The 13,076-nt window shown below is 40.1% G+C and overlaps 1 long non-coding RNA gene across 4 annotated transcripts in view; it reads right to left on the bottom strand.

The window, feature by feature from the left end:
• Nucleotides 1-13,076, bottom strand: part of LOC105088357 (uncharacterized) — a 92,320-nt gene that overhangs the window by 68,494 nt on the left and 10,750 nt on the right. The window contains exons 2-3 of one of the 4 annotated variants that reach the window (XR_010381249.1): nucleotides 11,967-12,070; nucleotides 6,228-6,515 (exon numbers count right to left, since the gene is read on the bottom strand). The exons of 2 other annotated variants lie outside the window; for them this stretch is intronic. This is a non-coding gene — a long non-coding RNA (uncharacterized LOC105088357). Of the gene's footprint in view, nucleotides 1-6,227; nucleotides 6,516-11,966; nucleotides 12,071-13,076 lie in introns of those variants that run through there. One more of the 4 variants, XR_010381250.1, reaches the window with a different exon arrangement.

Here is a 13,076-nt window from a genome sequence, read left to right as displayed (position 1 = left end):
CAAAATGGCTTCTTTTATATCAAGAAAGCCATGCCTGTTTCTCTTTCTCTGGAAACCCTCTAACCTATCTGCTTACTGTTATTCTGCCACCACAACTATCTAGATTTTTTAAAAATAAAGAGACCAAGTGAAATAATTTGCACAAAGAGGCAGAAGAGCCACATTATGAACCCATATTTTCACATTCAGAGCCCATCTTTCTGACCACTGATCTGCCCACAATTTCTATGGCTCTCTCTCTCCCTAAAACAATCTTGTCCATTCATTTTCCTATTACTCTAACAAATCGTGACGACTCACATATACCTAACTTAAAATTTCTAATGCATTAGCTGGACCCAAACCAGAAAATCAAGGCTGTTAGAATTAGGGGGCAGACAAGGAAAAAGCTTTGAGCAAATCCTGAAAGTTTTTTCTTCAAATATAGTATGTTATTTTAATGCTGGGATTTCACAAAATTTTGTGTGTCTTCTCAATTCTTGCTTATATTCAGATTCTCATCCATACTGAGAACATGCTTTCTGTGAAACACCAAGTGATGTGCTGCGATGGTTAAATTTAGTGCCTGCATTATCTATTTTATGGTCTATTGTTTTGTGCATCTTCTATTTATCTAGCTGTGTCATACAGCTATATTGCACCACGTGACTTCTTCCCTAGAGTCAAAAAGGGTGAGCTTCCCAAAACGGTCCCTCCATGGTTTGCTTATTCCTGCATGACAGCAATGCTTTACTTATGATAGTCTCATACAGAAAGTAGTGACAATCATGATAACTGTAATGTTGTGATTTATTATAAGAAGTACATCTTTGGTTGTTCCCGCTTATGTCACAGAGCTACTAAAACTCTTGGAACTTGTTAAGTGATGAGAGCCACAAAGGTGTCTTTTGTTATGTAAATGAGATGACTTGGACCACACCTAAGGCGGGGGGCTGATTGGCAAAGGAATCAATCGTGTGACTGGAGGGTTGGAACTTTCGATTCTTTCTGGATTGGTGAACACACGTAGATGTGGGGAGAGTAGAGTGCCCAAGGAAAGGCGCTCCCCCTTTCCTTCCCCCTTGCCTTTCCCTGTGCATCTCTTCTATCTGGCTGTTCCTCTGGTTTACTCTTTCATAATAAGCCAATGATCTAGTAAGTAAAATGTTTCTCTGAGTTCTGTGAGCCACTCTAGCAAATTAGTTGAACCCAAGGAGGGGTTGTTGGAACCTCAGATCTGTAACTGGTCAGTCAGAAGGACAGGTGATAATCTGGGCTAGAGATTGCCCTTTGAAGAGGGTGGTGGAGAGGAAGAGGGTCTTGTGGGACTGATTTCTTAACCTGTGGGATCAGTACTGTCTCCAGGTAGTGTCAGAATTGAGTTGAATTGTAGGACACTAGCTGGTGTCAGAGAATGGCTTGGTGGTGTAGGAAAAAAATGCCACACACAGCAGAATTTGGAGTCAGAACCAGTTAATAAAATATTTATATCTTAAATATTATTTATTAATATCATTTAATATTTATTAATATTAATAAAAGATAAGCTGTACATCATAAATTAATCTTAGTTTAATAATTGCACAGGACAGGTTCTCTTAAAAAGTTGTTCTTAGATGAAAATTGGTCTGAGGTGGTCTATTAGTGAGTCATCTTTGCAACAGCACTTTGAAAGGTAAGAGGTAGGACTGGGCACAGAGAGAGGCTTTAGGATGCAGTAAAATTGCAGCAGAGGCCTCAGCCAACCCACAGAGAGCTCTGGGAGCGGGACTGCACTTCAGAGAGGTTCCAGACTGAAGCCACAGGGCCAGCTTGGTACAGCTGCATCAACCAATCACTGGATGTGGGCTTTCCTTGAAAAGGAGCATAACTCTGAAAGGCAGCTCCTTTCAGCAGAGTGACCCCTGAGAGGACTCAGTTGAGAGCGGTCAGCAGGCTACACCACCAGCAGCTGTGGGAATGAGAGCCTTGGCCCTTAACGGAGTGTGGGCAGTGCACCAAGGCATTCACTGCAGTGCACTCCTGTGGTGCTTAGATCCATTCTTCCTTGTAAGTAAGCTTCCTGCATCTTGGAATAGCTCTCTTATTGTAAGGCAGAGTCCTCAACATCACTTTTAAGCACTCACCTTTAATAGGGATTCGTGGATTTCTTCTGCAGGCCCACAGACTTGAAGGGAATCTGGGGAAAAGAGATTCTCAAGTACCTTGACCCTAATGCCCCCACTGTGAGTATCAGGGTCCTACTCCTTCCCAGCCAGGTTGCTGCAGGAGAAGGCTGAGAACTCATCCTTCCCTGCTGTACCCTTGTATAAGGCCTGGGTCAGATCTTTAACTTTTTGTGCTTCTGGCTACAGAAATAAGACTTTGTATATGCTGCCAAGGCCTTCTGGCTTTCACCTTTCACTTGTATTGGTAATTAATTGCCGACAACATTTTATTTTCTTTCCCTAATGTCTCAGAAGCTTCTGGCAACAATCATCTGATTCCATAACCCTTATAATTACAATTTCTCCTGAACCTCAAACACCTGAGATATTTCCATCATCAGCATATTTCTTTCCACTTGTGTCCCATCCCAATTGCACAGTGGCAGAATGCCTGAGGCTCTCCAGATTCCGCCCAGTATCAGTGATACGTCCTAACTGCTGCTGGATGAAGTTTGATTCAACTCCAAAATCCTGTTTTAGGACGTAATCCTCCTAGAGCCAATGCTCTTAAATGAGTTTCCTAGGGAATAGGCTCTGATAGAAATTCAAGTGCCAGAACAACACCTCTAAAGGAGAGAGGGAAGCAAGAGTGGGAAGAGGGACATTAATATGTGATGCAGTTTCTACAGAGGCTCTCAGACAATCCCTACTTGAGGCAAAGGGGTTTATGCCTTTATATCCCAGTATCTAACAATTACTGGATGTGAGCACCATGACCTCGGGTGATGCAGCTCTCCTGGGTGGAAGCGATTCCTGGGGAGGCACTTAGCTGTGGTCCATCAGTTGGCAATGATCCTAGCAGTTAAGAGATTGAGTACCTTGGCCTGAAATAAGAATCTATACTTACTGACCCTATCACATTTTTCAGAGGAAATCTTGGCTACCTGCCCTTTGTATAAGCTGCCAAAAGATAATAACATTTCTAATTTCTGCTACCCTACTATTCATTACAAATAAATTTTGAATTATGGCCTAGAAAAGCTTACATTTATTATCTTCTGCAGGCTCAGTCATTTATTTCTTGCATTCCACAAATATCTAAAAATAACTAATAAGTACTCATCAAGCCCTGGGCTGGGTAATGTAATGGTACTATAGCAATGTATGTGATAGGCAAGTTCCTTCCCTCATGGAAGTTACACTTTTGTAAGACAGGCAATAAATCACTCATTACTTATTTGGCTAATACTTGAATTGAGCATCTACTATTTTGATAGATCTTATTTTATGTACTAAGGACATCTTAGTGAGTAAGACAGAGAATGTCCCTGCTCACAAAAATCTAATATATTAAGTGGGAGAGATGGAAAACTTACAAGTGAGCAAATAAAAGAATAGTATTATTTCAGATAGCAATAGCTGCTGTGGAGAAAAGTAACATAGTTATGTGATGGAAAGTGACAGAAAGTGGAAGATGGTCAAGAAAGGCATGTTAGCAGGTGTCATTTGAGATAAGACTTGAATGATGAGAGCAAACCAGTCATGTGAAGGCCAGAGAGACATGTACTCAAGCGCAGGCAACAACTGACTGCCCTGATGGAACAGGAAGAAGGCCAACAGAAGTACAGCTGTGCGGGGTGAGGAGGGAAGGCGGATGGTGATGTCACAGAAGTGGACAGGTCTCGCAGGCCATGGTAAGGCATTTAGATCTCCTTCTAAGTGACGGGGAAAACACTGGAGGCTTTTCAATAGGTACATGAAGAATCTGACAATTTTTTTAAAAGGATAATTATGACTATTACAAAACAAATGAATGTAGGGATAGATGTGGGCGCAGCCTTTCAATTAGAGGGCTATTGCAATAGTCTGAAGTAGTGATGCTGATAACTAGATAGCATAATAGCAGTAGAGATGGAGATTAATGAACATTTGCTGGATGCATTTTGGAGACAGAGGTGGCTAGCTGATAGATCAGGCATAGGAGTGAGGGAAAGAGAGGAATGAAGGATGATTCTGTTTTCATTTGTTCATATACCAGACAAACAAAAAGCGATAAAAGTGGTGAGCACTGTGAGAATGACGTGATAAGGAATAATGGGTGGGACATCTTTATATGGAGATAGCATGGTTGTGAAAGGCTCCTTGTGAAGGTAATGTCTGAGCAGGGATGTGAGGCATGAGAATGAGTTGCCCAGATGAAGATATGGGGCCAGGGAGAATGAATCTTCCAAAGGGCTACTGACACCACAGCAAAGGCTTGGTAAAGCAGGAGCCCATTATGGCTGGAGTACAGTGAGGCAGGGAAGTGCTGTGAGATGTGGTTGGAGAGGGAAGCAAGAACCATAGAAAACAGCTACTCACGACTTTTTTTTCCCTCGACTTGTATTTAAATCAGCAAATTCATTGATTAGGTAAAAAGCTGGGAGTGGGAACTGGAAGAAGACCAGAATGGCTCAGGGCAGAGTGAAGTTTTTATAACTCCCAGTATTTGGCAAAACCAGTTTGTTTTACCACTTATTTCCTAAGGTCACTTTGAGATCTTTTAATTGTGTTTTAAAATTCCATGACTGAGTAATTGAAAAAATTCATTTGTGGCTTTTAGTTTTAAATTTAGAATTAATTTTTGGCAGGTTTACTAACAATAATAATATAGAACACATGTAATGGACAAAATGCTCTCTATTTTCAACATTTTTGTAAGACAACGCAAATATTATTGCGCTCGTTTTATCAATGAGCTAAATTGAGTCATGGAGCAGTTCAGTGGACTTCGCCAAAATAAATTCCGCACTAAAGGAGAAGTTAGGATTAGAATTAAAGTCCCTCGTTTCTTAGTGCAGAACCCTTTCTGAAAGACTCTTTCTTCTCTGTCAGTGATGAATCATCACAGAGAACAATGTTTAGCAGAACGCAATTGGGGAGTCTTAACTTTGTATGAGCAAAACTACAGAAAGAAGTTGCAGAGAACAGCGTTCTGCACAGGAGGAAATGCTTAAAGATGAACTGGTGAGGAAGAAGCAGGCTGGGAAGTTAAAAAACTGAAAGAGGAACATTGCTTAAGACTTCCTTCTCCCATTTCTAGATTTTCCCTTTCCTGGAAAATGCAGGCATTTCTATGATCAAGAACAGAAATATCACTGCTGGTCTCTCACTCACACCTACTTCACAACTGGGGAAGCTGGTCCTTATATTACTTCTTTCTTTTTATAGTCTTTCCATTTTAACCCTATGAATGGACTTCGGATTTTTTTTAAATTTAAATCTTAGTCATCTGGAGAGCAAGGTATCATCTGTGCATTCTGTACAGGGTACAATACATGGTGTGAATACATGGCAAACATTTTCACTATAATACAGTTTTTTTTTTTAAACAAGCAGTTATAAAAAGACAGTGACTACTTATTGCTGGTTCATTAGCTAATAAATGCCTGTCCCAAGAACTTAGGCACTGTACCCGAAATTGAGTCTCAACATGTTCAAGTGGTGCATGAGGATTTGGAAATGAATATTGATCATAGATGGTGGCTGATGTGATAAAAAGGAGTGTAGACATAGACTAAAGCATGTTCCAACAGTGAACGTTTTTCTACTTCTCTTGAAATGAATCTTTAAAAAACATTACCCTAAAAAGTGCTTGAATATTTCTGCATTCTTCTGCTCCAGAAGCATTAGATGTTTGTGTATTAATTGGCTCTTGCAGTTAAGTTACTTCAAAGTAACCCAATGCCTTGAACATGTGTTAGTTGTTCGTGTATTAGAAAAGCACCTCAGCTCTTCTCAGCTGTTCATTTCGGTACACACAGGTTCTTCTGCAGTACGAACTTTTGGGACTTGTATGAATAATCATGAGATTTCCCTTTAAGTTCTTTAGTTTCTCCATCTGAAACAAAAGACTATGTTTCTTCTTCATCTTGATAGTTAATTAAATGCTACTATTAGGTGTAACGAGCTAAAATTAATAAGAACAAAAGAAGAACTTGCTCAGAAGATTTACTTCTGAAACTGAATTTTAATAGCCCAAGTCAAAAAGCTGTGTGTTTAAGATATTTTTATTCTAATAATCCAAAATTTTAATCATAATGACATAATTATTGGTATGAAATAGTGTATAGTTATATATGTTTAAATGTCTATTTGATGTGGTTGAAACAAACTCTAAGATGAAAGCCAACAACATTTCATTTCTTTGTTCTCCTCCCAAAACCTTCTCCATTGATCACAGCTACTCACCTGACACTCATCTACACAGGCGTCCTGAAAAGACATGTTTGAAAATGTCTTTCCTTTGAGGGATACACAGTTTCACACGCTGTATATCTCATTCCCCACTCTCCTCGTCTCTGCCTTCATGAGTGGTGAAATCACACTGCCTGTTTTGTTATTCCAAGACTGTGAAAAATATTCATCTGTTAAACTGAATGTTTCTTATACTTAAGTTTTTATCAACGAGAAATAACATTTTTTCAAGCTGGGTTTTTTAGGGGAAGAGAATCTAAAGAATGATCAGATGCAAATATGCCGAGTAACAATAAAGAAGCAATTATCTCTTTGCTCACATGTTTCCGTTACATCATATGCACATGATATGTGCGTTTGTACTTTTTACCATTCCCCGCTTTGAAGACTGAAATACGTTGCATAATTCATTTCTGTTAAATAACTATCTCAAAATTTACTCTTATAAAAAGTAGAAATGAGCTTCAACACACTGCAGTGACCCTCCAGGAAATAGTCTGGAACCTCACTAAGAATATTGTCAGAATTTGAAGAGAGTTTTGTTCTAAGCATGACGGAAAATGTAAAAATTGAATTTCTTGCATAAACTTAAAACCAAAATGTCGTATAACCGTTCTGTGTTTTGGACCCAACATGTCTCTGTCTACTTGCATAAAAACCGTTGAATGCACATTTTTTGGTGAACTGTCAACAGCGAAGCATGGAAACAGATGTGTTTCTGCTTTTCTCATTATTAGGGAAATAAAAGCAGCTGTGCTGGGCTTGTGCACGAGGGAAGCTCTGTGAGGCCTTCACACTCCGGGAGTTGGGAAACCTGGCAGTGGAGACCAGGCTTTACATCATGAGCAACTTCAAACAAGGCCACTGGGGACCCTTCCTGGGCACTGCTCAGGGCCTCGCTCCCTTCTGGAGTTGTTATTGCCGTGTTTCTGGTACCAGAGCACTATGCCAAAGCAGGGTAAAGTTATTACGGCCTTAGTTTGCATAAGACCAGTAAGAAAGGCTATTTCAGAGCTGGCCTTTGTCAAAATTTGAGACTCTGTCATGTAAAATAGTGAATGTAGCCCATCACATTTGGAGCGACAAGTGCAAATTAGTGCTAGTGCTTTGATACAGTTCTGCTAAGACGATATGAGCAAGGAGGATCAAATATGCCTTTTTGAGACACAATACACACGGTGGGGAAGAAACCCAGCATGTTTGGGGAAAGAAAAATAAATCCAAGTATGAAAACAGAGTCTTCCTTCATGCACTTGCAGACCTGACAGTAACCAGATGGTAATTTATTTTGCATTGAATTGGTGGTTTTTGTACAGAAGGGTTATTTTGGGTCCAGTTTGAGAAATTTGTCACAGAAGTTTGTTTTAGTGTTTCTTTTCTTTCTGTAGGAGTCTGGTGTTTGTGTTTGTGCGTGTATGTGTGTGTGTGTGGAGGGGAGTGTGTCTGTGCGTACAGGGAGTAACTGTGTATGTTGTCATGTACTCACCCTACCTTTACATAGAGCGGAGGTTACCCCTTGGCAAAGAGGCCAAAGACAAAAATGGGAGAATGATGAAATTGGATTTCTTTGTGTTGGTCTGAAGTTTGAACTGATGTCATATTGTTGATCAGGGTAAGAAAAGATTAAAATGCAGACACTGAAAAAGTCAAACCATGATGCGCTTAACTCTAGATACATTTTCTAAGCACTGCATTTATTGATAAAATCTTGTAAAATTTTCTAGAGGGAAGGAGTAAGAGCAAGAATGAACATGATTTAAATGGGCTATAGATAGTCAGACAAACCACTAAACTTAAAAAAATGTACCTTGTGCTTTCAAATAAAGATACTGTGCTTTCTTTAGGTAACCGTATGAAAGTAACTCAGTACTGTAGCCTTAGTCAGTCTCCAGGTCACAGAAGTAGCTGCAGGTGTTTCTAATAAGAAATGAAATTCTGTAGAGTCTTAGCATTAATTTTCACAAACTGCCTGTGTGCCAGACTCTCCTCAAATTTGATTTGTTCCCCCCTCATTATAGATCTCAAAAGACTCAGATTATGAATTAGTTTTAAAAGAAGAATGGGAAAGAAGAGAAGATTTTGGTATGGGTTCCAAAAAGCCTTGGCATCAACTCTGAAACTCCTGCCCACACAAGCAATTGTGGAGAGCTGCTCAGAAAATCTTTCTCTCCCAGGTGAAATATTTTTGATTCTGCAAGTTCAGCTCATATGTTAATTTTTATGTTCATAACATTCCTTTTCTTTCTCTCCTCTCTGTCTCTCTCTTTTCTCTCATTCTTTCCTTTTTTCCTTTGCTTTCTGGTTTTCAAATGGTATTATTACTGGCTTATATTCGACCAAGCTCAGATAAACTTAGTATAAGAAAATGATTTAAACATTACCACCACAAAATGGTTATTAGGCATGGCGGTTCAAATGTGCTCAATGTGCCATCAACTGTCAAAGAAGTGTTATTTTAAAATTAGCACAAATTTGGTCAAATCCTATTGATTTTTAAAGTCCAATTTTCAGAAATAACTAGGGCCAGATTGCCCCTGCTGAGTATTCTTTATTGATTATGGATTGAATGGGAACTCAAGGACCTCCATTCTGTAAGAGCAGGAGGTAATGGCAGATTTCAAGAGAGGGAAAGTAGGCAGCATCAGGCTCCAACTTCTCCAGGTAGCATCCCTTAGAGATGTAGGCGACTGCACTCCAGCCCCCACGCAGCGTCTGCTGGGAGCAACTTCTAGGTTTTTGTCTTGCTCATTCTCCTATATTCCTGCCTTCTCCCAGGACATTTAACCCCCATTTCTTTGGGCTTGATCTAAATCTTGTGTAAGGACAGAGAATGTGAAGAGAGCCGCAGACTACAAATCAAGCTCACTCACAACTCTTTTACACTCAGCTGCAAAATTGAGTCCATAAGCATAAAATCCCTCAACTCTCTTTTTCCCAGTTCTGACACATTGACTTACATGCACGCTTTCCAGTCTCAGAGGGGGAGCCCTCTCTCATGATCAAAGTCAATCCCTCTGCCATGTTCATGGTTTCCTCTCTTCTTGGACTGAGACCCTACCCTGTTTCCCCCCTCTCCAACCTTCATTCCCCTTCTCCTCACCTTTGCCTTTAGCTTATATTGTAGACAGACCTCTCCTATCCTTAAAAGAAGTTCCATCTTGACCCTGTTTCCTCCTCTAGTCTGTCTTCATCTAACTTCTGCTCACCTTTCAAGGTTTCATTTTCTTTGCAATGCTTCTCTGACTACCCCCTCAAGATCATCACCCTCCTGGATGTGTAATATTTATGTTTGTGATTTGCAGCCTCACAATATTTGCTACATATTGAAAGCCAGCCAAGTGGTAAAGATCAGATTAAGGATATTGCTTTCTCGTCCATGGCGAATGTTTCAAATAGCCTCTAAGTGGCATCCATTACATTAAGAAGGTGCAGGGGTGGGGGAGAACAGAACATAGAAACTAGGAAATAAAAAAATAGCGATTTCGGGTTTTAAAATTATGTCCAAAACTTTAGCTGTGGTTACTCCCAAGTAAAAGTGAGTAAAAGCAAAAACAAAGGAAACCTACTAAGTTTTTGAGGACACTATATTGTCAAAGAATCTACAAGTTAAGCTTACAAAGACTTACTATTATTCAAGCTCTAAATCAGATCATTCCATACCAGAAGAAATCAGACTACAAAAGCAGAGCAGCCTTCAAACATAACTCAGAGGATAATAAACAAGGAAAGAACTTACAGTAGGCAAAGCCAGCGGCTTCTCACAGAGAGAAGAATCAGGGCAGTCAGAATGCTTATAAAAGGAACTTACTGTAAGGCAGGGAATCTTTGCAGTTCTTACCAATAGCCCTCGACAATCTATGGACAAATGACTGTTCAGTGTTTCCTCTTTTTAGTTGTTTAAAATTAGAGATTGTATGAGTTATCCTAGTCCCATTCTACCATTATAAATTTGGTATTGGAGCAAGGATAGGGCGCACATAATTTGTCTTTTATTTTATAAGTTGGCAGATGCTGAATGAGACTTGGAGAGGGCTTGAATGTGCTCTATGTGTGAGAAGAGTACAGATATTTGGGTGGGCAAAAGGGTGGACTGTGGGAGAGTGAGTGTTCCCTATATGTGTTCTCCTCAAACATTGCAATGGAATTTTAACTCTTGCAAGGCCATGCAAAATAAAGAGTACATATTCTAGCTTCCCTTGAAGCTGGTTGTGGTTGTTTGATTTGGTTCTGGCTTTTAGAGCAGAAAAGTGCTTCTTGGATTTTCCCTTAAAGGGATGTCCTCCCCTTAGTCCTTGTGTCTTTTCGAGTAATGAGAAGGAGAGGGTTGTGCCATCAACTGAACACCAGATGGAAGACACACGTCATGAAGGTTAGAACAATGTAATAGAAGGAGCCTTTGTTCTTGGTGCTTATGGAGCTACCATGCAAACCAGATGACTTATATGGGGTCTCCTTCTATCCCAGCATCACACTGATACGATAACTGATGTAAATTAAATGAAGAGAAATCTTACAAAAAATATCCATGTGATTCAATGTAATTATTTCAGTTTTATTTGTGTGTTCATTTAGAGATCATCTGTGTTTTTTATTTTTTCAAAAGTAGTGCCAAACTTTCCCTGGAATCTGCAGTACCAAAGTCACACATGCATAGTTATTTTTCCCTTTACCCTCTACATTTTACTGGTGGGGTGGGATTGGGATGGAAGTGGAACACAACTGGACACATGAACATGAATTACTGGTTTCCACTCTCCTTTCTTTGAGTGTGTATTAATTATGCCTCATTTGCATTGTGACTGTAGGTAGTTATATCATTGCATATTTTGGTAAATATTAATTTATAATGGTCAAAATCACCAAGAGATTAATTTCACATGAGCATATAAATGATAAAAGGTAAGTTAATTTGAGAAATTTAGGGAAAGGGTAGTAGTAAGCACATTTATAATAGAGCTAGAACATTGGAGACCAGGATTTCCTTGGCCATGGAAATCTAGAAAGTTCTAAAGGCCATTTCATTTGAGACTGGTGGATATATTGCCAGAAAATCAGATATTGCTATTCTCTTTACCTGTGTCCCCTCCTTTCCTGGCCTGAAAAATTATTTTAGATGATCTAGGCGAGCTCTAAATGCCATCACATGTATCCTTATAAGACAGAGGGAGATGTGACACACAGAGAAGATGATGTGAAGAGAGAAGCAGAGATTGGAGGGTTGTAGCCACAAGCCAGAGAATGCTAAGGAATGCTGGCATCCACCAGGAGGTAGAAGACTCAAGAAATGGACTCTCCCCCAAACCTCTGGAGGGAGCATGGTCCTGCCCACATCTTGATTTTGGACTTCAGGACTCTAGAATTGTGAGGGAATAAATGTGTGTTGGTTTAAGTCATCAAGACTTCGGTAATTTTTTGCAGCAACCACAGAAAACGAACACAGTAGACAAGTTATAACTGTCTCATATACCCTGCATTGCCTTCCTTAACATTAGTGTATATATCAGGTTATTCATTCATTCCTTTATTCACTCATTAACTACAGTTCTTTTCTGGTGGTTGGCTCTGTGTGTGTGTGTGTGTGTACGTGTTTGTAGTCATGCTGACCTTATCTTTTCCGTTTTCAAGCAGACAGTGTGATGTTTTGGCAACCTTTTCTACTTGCCTCATTCTTTCCTGCCCTTCATGACTTCAGTCTTTCTAAACTCTTTCTGTCAAAAAAAAAGAAAAAAAAGCTATGAGTAAGTTAATTACTTGAAGTAGTTTCGTCTGTTAGTGCTGTCATTTGCTGATACACGCAAGCACAATTATTAGTCCACCTGGCCTGGCAGTATGACAAACATTTGAGGGATGAAAGGTTTTACAGTGTATTTCATTCTTCTAGGCACTGCATGGGTCTTTATTAGGGTCATATTCATGACAAATAGACCACAAGCTTTAAGGGAGTAAACAACCAAGATTTAGAAGTCAGCAAGCTGGTCTACAGACAAGGAGCCGAAGCCTTTGCTCCGTTAGCTTGTGTTTATGGGAGGAGACACACGAGAGAGGTATGGATAATATCTGACAAGTATTAAACCAATGTGTTTTTATCCCTTTCCCTCATAAACATGTTTTATCACAGTGATTCTGTTGGTGTAGTCCATGCAAAGGGGGTGGTGACAAATACTACTGTAAGATAGAAGACATGGAGTAGTGAAAATCCATGTTACAGAGGAGGCAGCCAGCCCATCCCCTTTGCCCAGCAGCTTAGGGGCAGAAAAAGAGAAAGATGAGACATAAACAGGGGAGTGAGACAGATATGGGCTTTTAATGGAGGAGGACATAAGGGCTCTGATCCCATACACCATTAGGAGTCTAGGAGGATCCCATTGAACATACTAGCCAAACAAAAATGTAGACTGGCCCACACTGGGTAAGTGGGTGGAGTGGCCTAGGCAGGCTGAGACAAGGTTTTGTTTTTCCTCCTGAACCTTCCTCTAGTCCTGTGTAATGTGAATGCTGAACTGACAACTTAGTCCCCGGCCAAGCCAAGAAGACTCAACCACAAGTTCACTAGGTATAGTTGTCCCCAAGAGACACCAGCAAAAAGCACAGGGATGGGAGAGAGCCAACTATAGCTCAGGGGATCCAGTCAGTACACTAACAAAGCAGCATAGGATGGTGGCCAAAAGGGCATGGGTTTTATAGAGCAGACTGCCTGGGTGCAATTCCTGGCTC

Source organism: Camelus dromedarius, chromosome 6 (assembly GCF_036321535.1).
Source record: "Camelus dromedarius isolate mCamDro1 chromosome 6, mCamDro1.pat, whole genome shotgun sequence".
NCBI classification, from domain to species: Eukaryota; Metazoa; Chordata; class Mammalia; order Artiodactyla; family Camelidae; genus Camelus; species Camelus dromedarius.
The sequence above is the reverse complement of the archived record's forward strand: the minus strand, read 5'-3'. Positions and strand labels throughout refer to the sequence as shown.